We start from the raw sequence: 12,202 nt of genomic DNA on the forward strand, positions 1-12,202 counted from the left end.
AGGAATAGTTATTTACATAGAAAATCGTCAATTAGAAGTAAGGATATGCACTGGAAAAAAATCCAATCTTATACTAGCAGGTCATTTTAAAACACATTTGAGAAATGATGATTCTGTAAACTCCTTCAAACTCAGACTGGCTATAGAAGAGGCATATTTTTATGCCAAAAAGGCCTCTTCTTGATTCTGTCTTGATTCTGTTTGTTTATATGCTTTGTAAACATTCAATATGTGTTTAATGATATTGAACGGGCATGTTTTCTAAGAGTCAAAAAACATTAATGCACAGTAGTAGGTCATGTGTGTTTTGTACGAACTCTAAGTAAAACACAAACAATTTTGTCTTTCTTCATAAGGTTGTTAAGGATAAGTGTGTCAAATCCACTTTGCTTGTGGCATTTTTAGATGAATAAACAAATGAGCCACAAGATTTAAGTTTATTTAATCTAAGGTGTGTAGAAGGAAGCAAACAGCCATGCGCACAGCTGTGGGCCTGAACAGTCTTTGCAAAACACAACCGCTGACTTCTGAAACAAGGTGTGCTAACATCCAACCACAGCCTACCGTTACAAAAGACAGTTGACCAAAGCTGGTTAGAACTGGAGCATTCAAGGAGTCTTGGGGAAACTCCAGACCGCAGTACAAAGGTCATCAGATGGACACCCGTTTGAGCATATCAGAATCGCCTCCCTACCTTGCCATTTTTAAGAAATATATTTTCCCCACCACCAAATATTAAGAAATGGAGTTAAGTAACAATAGGAAAGATTGTAACCCAGAGTACCTGAACCAAAAGGAGAAATGGGAGGGACTTTTTACAGTCAGTACAGGGTATAAATTAAATGTAGGATTCTGTGCTTATTGAGCTGTTGGTGATGTTGACATGCTCCCATATGAAATGCATTTTATATGGCAAAAGAGAACTTGGTGTCTGATTCTGTTCCCAGTTTTATCAGAACTGAATACTCCAGCTAGGGGTGTGGCTTATGACCAGGGTCATTTTTAACAAGGTCACATCAGCAAATTGGGATAGTATTTGCTCAATAAAATCCTACTCTGCTGCAAAAAAAAAAGAAAAGAAAAGAAAAGAAAAAAAACTTGCTGAACTTTTCAAGAATATGGACAATGGGGCATGGGGGAGTTTATTGGTATCCAGGGCATTTTGACTTCTGTATCTTTGCAACACCTCAAAATCTCCCCGAAGACTCTTTAGGACCTAATAATCAAGATTTATTTAGAAATTTTGTATATTATCATTATTTTTGCATTATATTTCTCTGTTAAATGTTCCTGATTTGATTAGGATAATTTGCCCAAGAAAAGGAACATTAGACAAACTACAAGAGTTGTTAAGATGGTTTGCACTGAGGAAACATCAATTAACTGTCCAAAAATGAGATTATTGTTCGTAAGTTAAAAGACGTGCATGTACCAACAATAATTGCGGTTAAAATTAGATTTGTATCTTCAGACTAAGTACACATTTTAGAAAACTGGTTCACAGCACTGTTATCTTCTGTGTTTTTTAATGCTGCTAATATTTCATGTGTTATATAGAAAGACAGTTTGATTTTTTTCATAAACTCTAGTAATTACTGGTTAATCTAATATGAAGAATGGACCACCACCAGTGTATCCATGGAAAATAAAAGAATAGCTGGGATATTCCACAAATAACAAGGCCCAGGGGGAAGACATACCACAATGTAAATTTTTCAAGTGCCAGCTAGAATGGTGGAACTCCTCATCAGGTGAATTAGTTGTCTACTTGAATAAAGTTGGTGAATTCCCTGCAGCAAATTACGAAGTCCCTTGATATAACAGAGATTTGTACAAAAATGTTTTTGAAATTTCTGATGAATCAATATGTGGAAAACAAGATTATTGCAGAAAATCCAACTGTGCTTTGACAAGGGCAGACTACTTTAAGCAAGTGTTTTGTGTTAGTTAATTTACAGGGCAGGTCCTAATCAGAGATGCATCCTTTTATATAACACCAAAGTCAATGGAATCAGAAGGTTGAAAATCTGTTTTGGACCCCACTGGAAATTATAAAATATACTGTTTCCAAGAAAGGGGCATTGATATGCAGCTTTTATAGATCTGATTCTACCTTGTAGCATTGTCTTGAGATTGTTTTTTAAAAGATTGGTACTGATTTTTTGTTAGACTCTATAGTCAGGCAACAACCACATATTAACAGTAGATTAGTAGTCAGCTTTGCCTGCTTCTCCTAGCTGACTTGGTATTCATTGTTGGGTACATTCAGGTCTAGATTACGAATGCACTGAACATTCTCACACATGGCTGCAACCTTCCCCCCCACCCCCCAGACACACACACCAATCCATCTGCCCAACAAGTCTCAGAGAAAAATATCAGTGACAAGAGCTGCTTTCCTTGGTTGTCACAATCTTGCTTTGATTGTGTATTATTACTATTATTACTATTATTACTATTATTACTATTATTACTATTATTACTATTATTACTATTATTACTATTATTACTATTATTACTATTATTATTTCATGCCACTTCCAAGGCTGGCTCGTGGTGGGTTACAAAGTCTCATAACAATCCATTAAAACCCCCATTAAAAGACATACAAATCCCAAAAATGGTGGAAACCCCCCCCCATCCCTACTTTTTTCTTGTTTCTCTGGTATTCCAGACTCCCAAAGATGTGTATATATTCCTGTTAATCCAGCATCTTAAACTGGATGAAAATACATCATACATTTGCACATAGTAAAGAACCACCTTGGTGTAGTGGTGAGGAGCGCAGACTTCTAATCTGGTGAGTCGGGTTTGATTCCCCGCTCTACTTCCACATGCAGCCAGCTGGGTGACCTTGGGCTTGCTATTGCCCTGATAAAGCTGTTCTGATCGAGCAGTAATATCAGGGCTCTCTCAGTTTCACCTACCTCACAGGGAGTCTGTTGTGGGGAGAGGAAAGGGAAGGTGACATATAAGTACCTCCTCCTCCTCCTTCTACATTATCAGTGTGTCACCAACCATAAAGGATCAAAAGTTGCATGTATACTCTAATTGTTTTGAAATTTTTCCTGGCCTGCCCCTGATGATCCTGGAACATGGGTAATCTAAATAAGCTAGTAAACTGAGCAACTGCCGACAACACCCTCCCTGCCAGGCACCATACTGAATACTGCTACTGTCCAAGTGAAAACTCGAAATGCTGTTTGCATTACAATGCAGAGAGATAACCAGTCATACCATATGAGGTTTTTGAACTGAGAGAAAACAGACACTGCAAATGACATAAATGCTATTTTCAAACACCCTACTTATAAAAACAAAATTATTTCTAATCAGGGATGGCTTATTCAAACAAGCTTTGGAGAATCAAGTCCCAATCTGATACCACAGTTTTCTCACCCACTGTGGTCTACCTTTAATGTGTCATGCCACCACCATGCTGCTGGTAAAGCATAACACATTCCTATGCAAGACATGGAAAGTATCTGTGATATACAAGGCTCCAGTGACTAGATAGGAAACAGAAGACAGGCAGGGAGCTCACGGCATGCAGAGGAAGCACTGACGAAACTGGTTTAGGTATGCTAGTCCCCAAGTGGGACCTGGGAATCCCCTGGAATTACAGCTCATCTACAGACTAAACAGATCAGATCCATTGGAGGGTGCAGTCCAGAGCCTTATATTCCAATGAGGTCTCTCCTTACCCCCAATCTTACCTACTTCCAAAGTCTCCAGGTATTTCCCAACCCGGAGCTGGCAACCCTAAACCAGTTGCTAGATGTCCACCCCACACATCCCTAAACTCCCAAATCTCATAAGGTAGAGCATGTTCCAGGTACTCTAAGTTTACACAAACATGTTCATGCCTGCCAACCAGCAGACCTTCTCGGTCCTGGCCCCTATTAGGTGGAATTAACCCCCGGAAGAGCTGCGGGCCCTGCAGGAATTGTCAACTTTCTGTAGAAGATAGATCTATCAGCTTTCTGTAGTGCCTGTAAGATGGAGCTCTCCCACTGGGTTTATGGTTGAGGCTAGTGCAGGAAGACCTAACGGGCTCCCCCCTTAGGAAGTGCCTTCATTGTCATAGCCTCTAGCTATCCCAGGAGCAGGTGTACCTGTATGGGGAGGCAGAGATTTTTACCGCTATGCATTCTTAAGTTATTGTTTTTTAATATTTTATTGGTGTTTTATTGTTATGGGGTTTTATCAACTGTTACCACGAGCCGGTTACTGGGAGTGGTGGGATATACATTTAATAAATAATGCTTAGATATTGAGCATAAAAGAGCCAATCTTTCAGAGGCATGTTTTTCTTTAAGCCTCTGGAGAAAGAAGAGACGAAGATCTTGTGGGAATGATAGCAGCAAGTTAGCAACTGCTGTATTCCACTGAGGCAGATTTTTCCCCCTGTTCCTTAGCAGGGCCAGAGAGATGATCTTTTGACCATGAGCAAGAAGATCTCTAGTATTAAGACTGGTGGATCCTGGCAACCCAAATAGTTTCTTCTTAGTCTACTCGTTCATAACTTTTTGATATTTGCCAGGTTTCTTTGTGTCTCTCCAAGAAGAAAAGGCATCCTAAAAAAATGCCCACATAAATAAATAGCATTGGTACTATGGGTTCCACCATGACTGGTGTATGAAACAGAAGCAAATCTCAGGTCTCTGGCCTGGTAAAGAATTTCTTCTGTCCATTGAAAATGCTGACACCTCCTATTCATCCTGAGCCTTCATCTCAGTGTTTGCTCAGCATCTGAGCTGGTCAAGGCTTCTTCTGTGTTTAGTAACTCTGGGCAGGGATCCCAGAATATTGTTGGCACTGAAGGAGGTCAGAGGTCAGAAGCAGCTGAGAGCACTTCTGGCATATTACAACAGGTTGAGGAGAGAGAGAGAGAGAGAGAGACCTGATGAAACACGAAATATTACGTTACGTTTTTTGAAGAAAATCAGTGCCCTTTAAAGGGACATAAAGGAAGATTGCTGATGCATTTGGTTCCCCATGTTTAAATAGCCAAATGAGTCCATAAGGCTGTTACAGTTTGTATGGATTAATTTCCAAAAGTTCAACTAGGAATGTCAAAAGTCACACACTATCTTCTACTTATGCATTTGTATCATCTTGCTATGAGGTCACACTACCCACTGTAGGAATCTGTCTGGTCTAGGGCAAATATAGTCCCTATATATTTATTTATTGTTTGAATTTATACTGCCCCTCTCAGCGATTGCCGTCTTGGGTTAGTGAACAACATGACCAGCATTGTGTACAATAAAATTAATAAACAATTAACGATAAAACAATAAAGACACAATAAAACTAACAGTTAAGACATCTGTTGAATCTTCATGTTATCGGTCATGGAGCCCAAAAGACATTTCTGGGAGCTGTGTGTACAAAAGGGGATAGCTCTCTCTAAAGTTTGTCTTTAAGAAGTAGCAGTTTCTGGTATTGACTAACTGGACAGGTTTGGACTAGGTTCAGAATCCAGTATCACCAGACCAAGTTCAAAATTCAATATTCCCAGACATCATGAGCCTTGGGGGAGGAGATTCAGAACATGCTTGGGAGTTGAATTCCTGTTTTTTAGAAGCAGAAGAGTCAGTTCTTATATGCCGCTTTTCTCTGCCTGAAGGAATCTCAAAGTGGCTTACATTCACCTTCCCTTTCCTCTCCCCACAACAGACACCCTGTGAGGTGAGTGAGACTGAGAGAGCCCTGATATCACTGCTCAGTCAGAATAGCTTTATCAGTGCTGTGGCAAGCCCAAGTTCACCCAGCTGGCTGCATGTAGAGTAGGGAATCAAACCAGGCTTGCCAAATTAGAAACTGCTGCTCTACACAAAGCTGGTAACAAGGACAACCAAAACGAGGGACATGGCATCTCTCTCTCTCATTGTCTAACTACTTTGAGTGAGCTGAGGTAGGAAGGGGAAGAGCTGTTTTTTTAATACCCCACTTTTCACTACAAAAAAGAGTCTCTGAACCACTGCACCATGCTGGTTGAGCACTGAGGTAAGTGGTGTTAAAATTTATTGGGATTTCTGTTTGGGGACATGTCCTCTTGGTTTGAGAGGAACTTGTAGAGACTTTCTTTTTGGGGGAATTTATTCTCCTGAATTAAAAAAAGTCTTTAAGAAGATGTTGAAATGAGGGAATGAACCTTGTTACCTTAACATCTTTATGTTGCAAAACTGAAATTAAAGTAGTTAATGTTTGGATTATTTCTGGTTCCATTTACAAGGGATTTTGTTTCCTTTATGTTACAGACAAAATATCCCTTGTAATTCAAAGTTAGTCTGGGGGTGAATAGGTTAATTGTCATCATTTGATATCCTTGAAGAAGGGCTCATTTCAAACCTTGTCCAATGGCACCTTTAAGAACAACAAAGATTTATTCAAGGTGTGAGCTTTCGTGTGGATGCACATTTCCTCACATGATGGAACAGGGATCCTATGATCATAACGATCCCTGTTCCATTGTCTGTTCATTTTGTGTGCGTGCACATAAAAGCTCACGCCTTGAATAAATCCTTGTCAGTCTTGAACGTCCCACTGGACTCAAATTTTGTTGTGCTACTTCAGACCAAGCCGGCTATCCAAGGGACCAAGCCCTATGAAGATAGGTTGAGGGAATGTTCAGCCTGGAGAAAAGGTTGAGAGGGGACATGATAGCCCTCTTTAAGTATTTGAAAGGTTGTCACTTGGAGGAGGGCAGGATGCTATTCCCATTGGCTGCAGAGGAGAGGACACGCAGTAATGGGTTTAAACTACAAGTACAGCGATATAGGCTAGATATCAGGGGAAAAATTTTCACAGTCAGAGTAGTTCAGCAGTGGAATAGGCTGCCTAAGGAGGTGGTGAGCTCCCCCTCACTGGCAGTCTTCAAGCAAAGGTTGGATACACACTTTTCTTGAATGCTTTAGGATGCTTAGGGCTGATCCTGCGTTGAGCAGGGGGTTGGACTAGATAGCCGGTATAGCCCCTTCCAACTCTATGATTCTACCCACTTGAATCTATCATTTCAAACCTGTGCGCAGTTTATACATTCAAGAAGAGAACAGGATGAGTGGCTGAAAAGCAGCTTGTAATGCAATGCCGGACAGTTTAGAGCGCATTTTTCCAGCGTGAAATGATGACACAGCAGGATGGGCAAACGTTATGAAAACTGCCACCATCCTCTGCTGCTCCCCGCTTTGTGCTGTGTAATAAAGAGGCACTGAGAGATACAGCATAATCTGTTGTCAGAAAAATTGATAATAGTCTATAAACCCAGAGCAGAGAAAGAGCTGCGTGATTTACAAAAAAGAAGGAGGGCTCAGCAGAGAGAAGGAATAGATTGCTTTGATTGTCAGGCCAAGACCTACACCAGCCAGCAGCTGGAAAATAAAAACAGCTTGTGACAGGCAATAACCTGTTCTAGCAGCAAAGCGGCCTTCGTAATGAAGCTACAATCACTCGCCGGATCTCTCAGAAACTCCCGTCTTTCTTTTCCCTTCTGAAATACTTGCACTTCCAATCTATTGTCGATCTTGCTCCTGAGTAGGGATGGGCACAAACCGAAATTTGCCACCAAATTGCCCCGACTCATGCTCCCCCAACCAAGATGCCTCCCCCAAACCTTTCCCGGGCTTGAGTTTGGTTTGGTTTGGGGTTTGGCTGGGAGCCATTTTAGGCTGATGGGAAATGGGTACAGATGCCCTGCTGTAAACGTAAAATGGCCGCAAGCCATTTCAGCACGTCGATTCCCTTCCTTTGCTCTCAAAGGGAAGGAACAGAAGTGGCGTGCTGAAATGGCTGCCACAGAGCAGTCCAACACACCGGGAGCCTGAGCAGCTGTTTGGTGGGAAGCCATTTTAGCCTGCCTCCACACACTTGTAAGCAGGGAGAAGCAAAATGGACTGCCACAAACAAGAGTGGTTCATTTCAGAGGTGGGTGAAAGCCAGAATTTTCTGGCCCATCCTCACCTCTATTCCTGAGCAACTGAGTGCCACTGATCAGGCTGTCTGTGGGGTTTCCGGCAGAAGGCGGAGGAGATGAATATTGTGCATTGTAAATAGGTCGCAAAGGAACAGGAACAGTAAACAATCAGTCCTGAATGCCTGTGCATGTGGTTGCTGACTATCCATGCAAGTACGGAATTTGTTTTCTGAAAATATCTCCTCATATGTTCAGGCAACTGTAGTGTCTAGGGCTGCCAGCCTCGAGTTAGGAAATATTGATATTTGGGGGAGGGGAACTAAGGGAGAGTGAGGTTTGGGTAGGGGAGGAACTTCCGGGGGTATAATGCCATAGAGTTCGCCTTCCACAGCATGCATTTTCTTCAGGTGAACTGCTTTGTGGCGTTGAGTTCAGTTATAATAGTGGGAAACCTCCAGCCGCCACCTGGAGGTTGGCAATTCACAGAATCCTAATAGTGAAGGGCCAAATATAAGCTTTAAATTATTTGTCACGAATTTAAGTTTTTTCAGTTCATTTGTGTATTTCCCCCTCTAGCTAGCATGTTCTCTTTGATTTAAAAACACAGCAAATAGCCATGCAGCTGATATAATGAGATGTGTGACTGCACCAAGAGTCATCTTCTGTCGTGTTCTGTTGTGAAATACATACACTCCGGCGCAGAGTTAAAACACCAAACATACACATGCAGTTAAAGGTAAAGGTATCCCCTGTGCAAGCACCGGGTCATGTCTGACCCTTGGGGTGACGCCCTCTAGCGTTTTCATGGCAGACTCAATACGGGGTGGTTTGCCAGTGCCTTCCCCAGTCATTACCGTTTACCCCCCAGCAAGCTGGGTACTCATTTTACTGACCTCGGAAGGATGGAAGGCTGAGTCAACCTTGAGCCGGCTGCTGGGATTGAATGGTAATGACTGGAGAAGGCACTGGCAAACCACCCTGTATTGAGTCTGCCATGAAAACGCTAGATGGCGTCACCCCAAGGGTCAGGCATGACTCAGTACTTGCACAGGGGATACCTTTACCTTTTATTTATGAATCAACTTCTAAATTTTTGACATGCCATTGTGCAGCTTGCAGAGAAATCTAAAAAAAAAAATCTGCTTTTGTTACCCCCGCCCCCCCAAAAAAAATCTTTCCAGAGAGTAAAAGCAGTCAGAGGGAAAGCATTGTGTTTGCTTCATTTGTCTTCAGGGGAACTAGATTACACTTTAATAATCCTGGGTTTGGAGGCACACAAATAGATTCTGTCTTATTTTTGTTCCGGGGCTACAGAGAGACATTTATATGTTTGGATTTTATAAATAAGTAATGTTATTCAACAAGTACAAGGTAAAATTATTACTTATTTTGATTCAGACAAGTAGCCATGGTATTCTGCACTCTCCATAACAATTTAGAGTTCTGCAGCGCTTAAAAAAAATAACTATACTGCTTATAGTCAAGAGTCAACTTTTATGAGAGATCAGCAGCGGTCCAGAATGTTAGTAAACTTTAGGGCCTGAAGACATCATTGCATGTTTTGGGGGTCATGCTAACACTTGTATTTTTAAAAAGGCGAATTTCTTTTTAATCAAAGGACGCCCAGTAATGGGTTTAAACTACAAGTACAACGATATAGGCTAGATATCAGGAAAAAAATTTCACAGTCAGAGTAGTTCAGCAGTGGAATAGGCTGCCTAAGGAGGTGGTGAGCTCCCCCTCACTGGCAGTCTTCAAGCAAAGGTTGGATACACACTTTTCTTGGATGCTTCAGGATGCTTTGGGCTGATCCTGCATTGAGCAGGGGGTTGGACTAGATGGCCTGTATGGCCCCTTCCAACTCTATGATTCTATGATTATGTTATTCCATGCAGACTGAAAAGGTTGTGCTATTTGTTCCAAGATCTAGACACAACACACAGCTCTCATGGACCTGTGAAACAGTACAGGAAGCCCCAAAGCATAATTCTTTAAGGTGCCAAAAATGGTGAAGCCATTGGGCTACTCAAGGAGGTCCCAGTTCACAAAAGCTCCCCCATTCAAATGAGCCAGGTTTCGTTTGTATGTCTGCTGTAAGGCTAGTTCGTGTGACTAATAACTGCTCTGCTCAGAATCACGTGGTTTTTTTACTGTGAGATGAAAAATTAAAAATAAAAGACATGCAACAGATCATCTTCCAAGATACAGAGTTAGATGTCTCCCTACTCCCAGATCTAGGACATCCGAAATGGGAGTGTGGCATACCTCACTTCTGTAGCCCTATCCACTCAAAATACAAGTTCCTGCACCCTAATAACATGTTTGCCATAAAATAAGGATAAAGAATAGGGCATATTTCAAAAGAGGTGTTCTGATCACAAAGGACAAATTTTTCCATGTGCAGACTCAGTACCCATGCTGGTGACATAAACCTGCAGGCAGTGGACAGGCCAGTGTGCGTGTGTGCACGCATGTGTACTAAACTGGTACATATAGGTCATTGGTATTCAGATTTTAACTTCCTTAGGAGGGTCACCAAAAATCCTGATGTGAAAATTAGGGAGCTGTATGGCTACCTAGCATCACTGTACTGCAATTCTCTGTGCACTCTCAACACCAGGCAGAACTCACTTTGGCACACCAGTTCCACCTGTCCACCTCACATTCCTTGTTCACAAAGTACAATCTCCTTTTTAGCTCCATATTCCTGCTTGGTGTAGTGGTTAGGAGCGCAGACTTCTAATCTGGCAAGCCGGATTCTGATTTCATGCTCCCTCACAAGCAGCCAACTGGGTGACCTTGGGCCCACCATGGCACTGATATAGCTGTTCTGACCGAGCAGTAATATCAGGGCTCTCTCAGTCTCATCTACCCCACAGGGTGTCTGTTGTGGGGACAGAGAAGGGAAGAAGAATGTAAGCCCCTTTGAGACTCCTTTGGGTAGAGAAAAACGGCATATGAGAACCAAATCTTCTTCTGCTATGCTTAATTAGTTGGAGAAGGTGCATATGAGACCATGGGCTAAAGCAGGGGTAGCAAACACTGGGAGGGTCTCATGGGAATTGTAGTCCATGGACATCTGGAGGACCACAGGTTGACTACCCCTGGGCTAAAGCACAGAGCTCATGGTTTACTGAGAGTCTTTTCTGGAACCAATTCATATATTTGTAGATCATTTGAAAGCCATTTATTGGGAAATATTGTCAAATCTGTGAGACAGCATGGCTTTTAAAATGATTGGCAGAACTTCAGGAAGAAGGGGAAATATACTTTTTGTTGTGCCATCCTTGTACACAAATTACATTAGGATTTTTCTCCCCCTGCATCTTCCAGAACTATTAGCCACTGTGATAGAAGCCACCATTTTTCTAAAGGGAATTATTGCATGTATCATCCATTACGTTGGTTAATGATAGATGGCCATATTTCTATAGGTATGTTATGGATCCAGGCAAGGAAAGAAACATCCTTGACAATTAACAGTCTTTGGGTGATCTGGCCCCAATGATCTATTCTTTGCTCTAATACAGATACATCAGTCTGAACTAAATCAATCGTATCGGTTTATCAGAGTTGTGATGAGAATGCAGTGTTCTTTGCTCAACTGTTTGCAAATGCATTTTTGGATTGTATAACTTTTCCATCATACAATAGATTTTATTGACTTTGTGGCTGTTTGAATAGTCTTCTCTCTTTTACAGCAAAGCAGACTTCTGATTTCTGAGAGCCTGAAGACCACACTAAGAAGTCAGACGAAAGGGCCTTCAGTAATGGGTTGAAACTACAAGAATAACAGTACTGGCTAGATATCGGGGAGGGGGGTATTCACAGTCAGATAGTTCAGCAGTGGAATTGGCTGCTGACAGAGAGTTTCCCCTCATTGGTAGTCTTTAAGCAGCAGCTGGACAGTTCCGTATCCTGGATGCTTTAGGCTGATCCTACATTGAACAGGGGATCAGACTAGATGACCTATATGGACCCTTCCGACTTGATTCTATTCCATTCTATTAACTTCCTTTACAATTTGGAGAAAGGTTTATTCGCCTTGCATAACATACTTTTTAATGCACCCGTGTCCCTGATCCTGACTGAAACCTTAATGTTAGAAATCTTGAAGCTGAACAAATAGTTCCAGAGCTTCTAGTCTTTTATGAATGACTTTTTATTCCAACATAAACTTTTGTGGATTAGACCCGGAGTCCTTTAGGTGAGTGAATATTTTTATGTAAGTTGGTATGAAGACAAAATAAGCAGCCTGCCATGGATCTAGAAAATGCAGGCTGA

The sequence above is a fragment of the Paroedura picta genome, chromosome 5 (assembly GCF_049243985.1).
Source record: "Paroedura picta isolate Pp20150507F chromosome 5, Ppicta_v3.0, whole genome shotgun sequence".
Taxonomy (NCBI): domain Eukaryota; kingdom Metazoa; phylum Chordata; class Lepidosauria; order Squamata; family Gekkonidae; genus Paroedura; species Paroedura picta.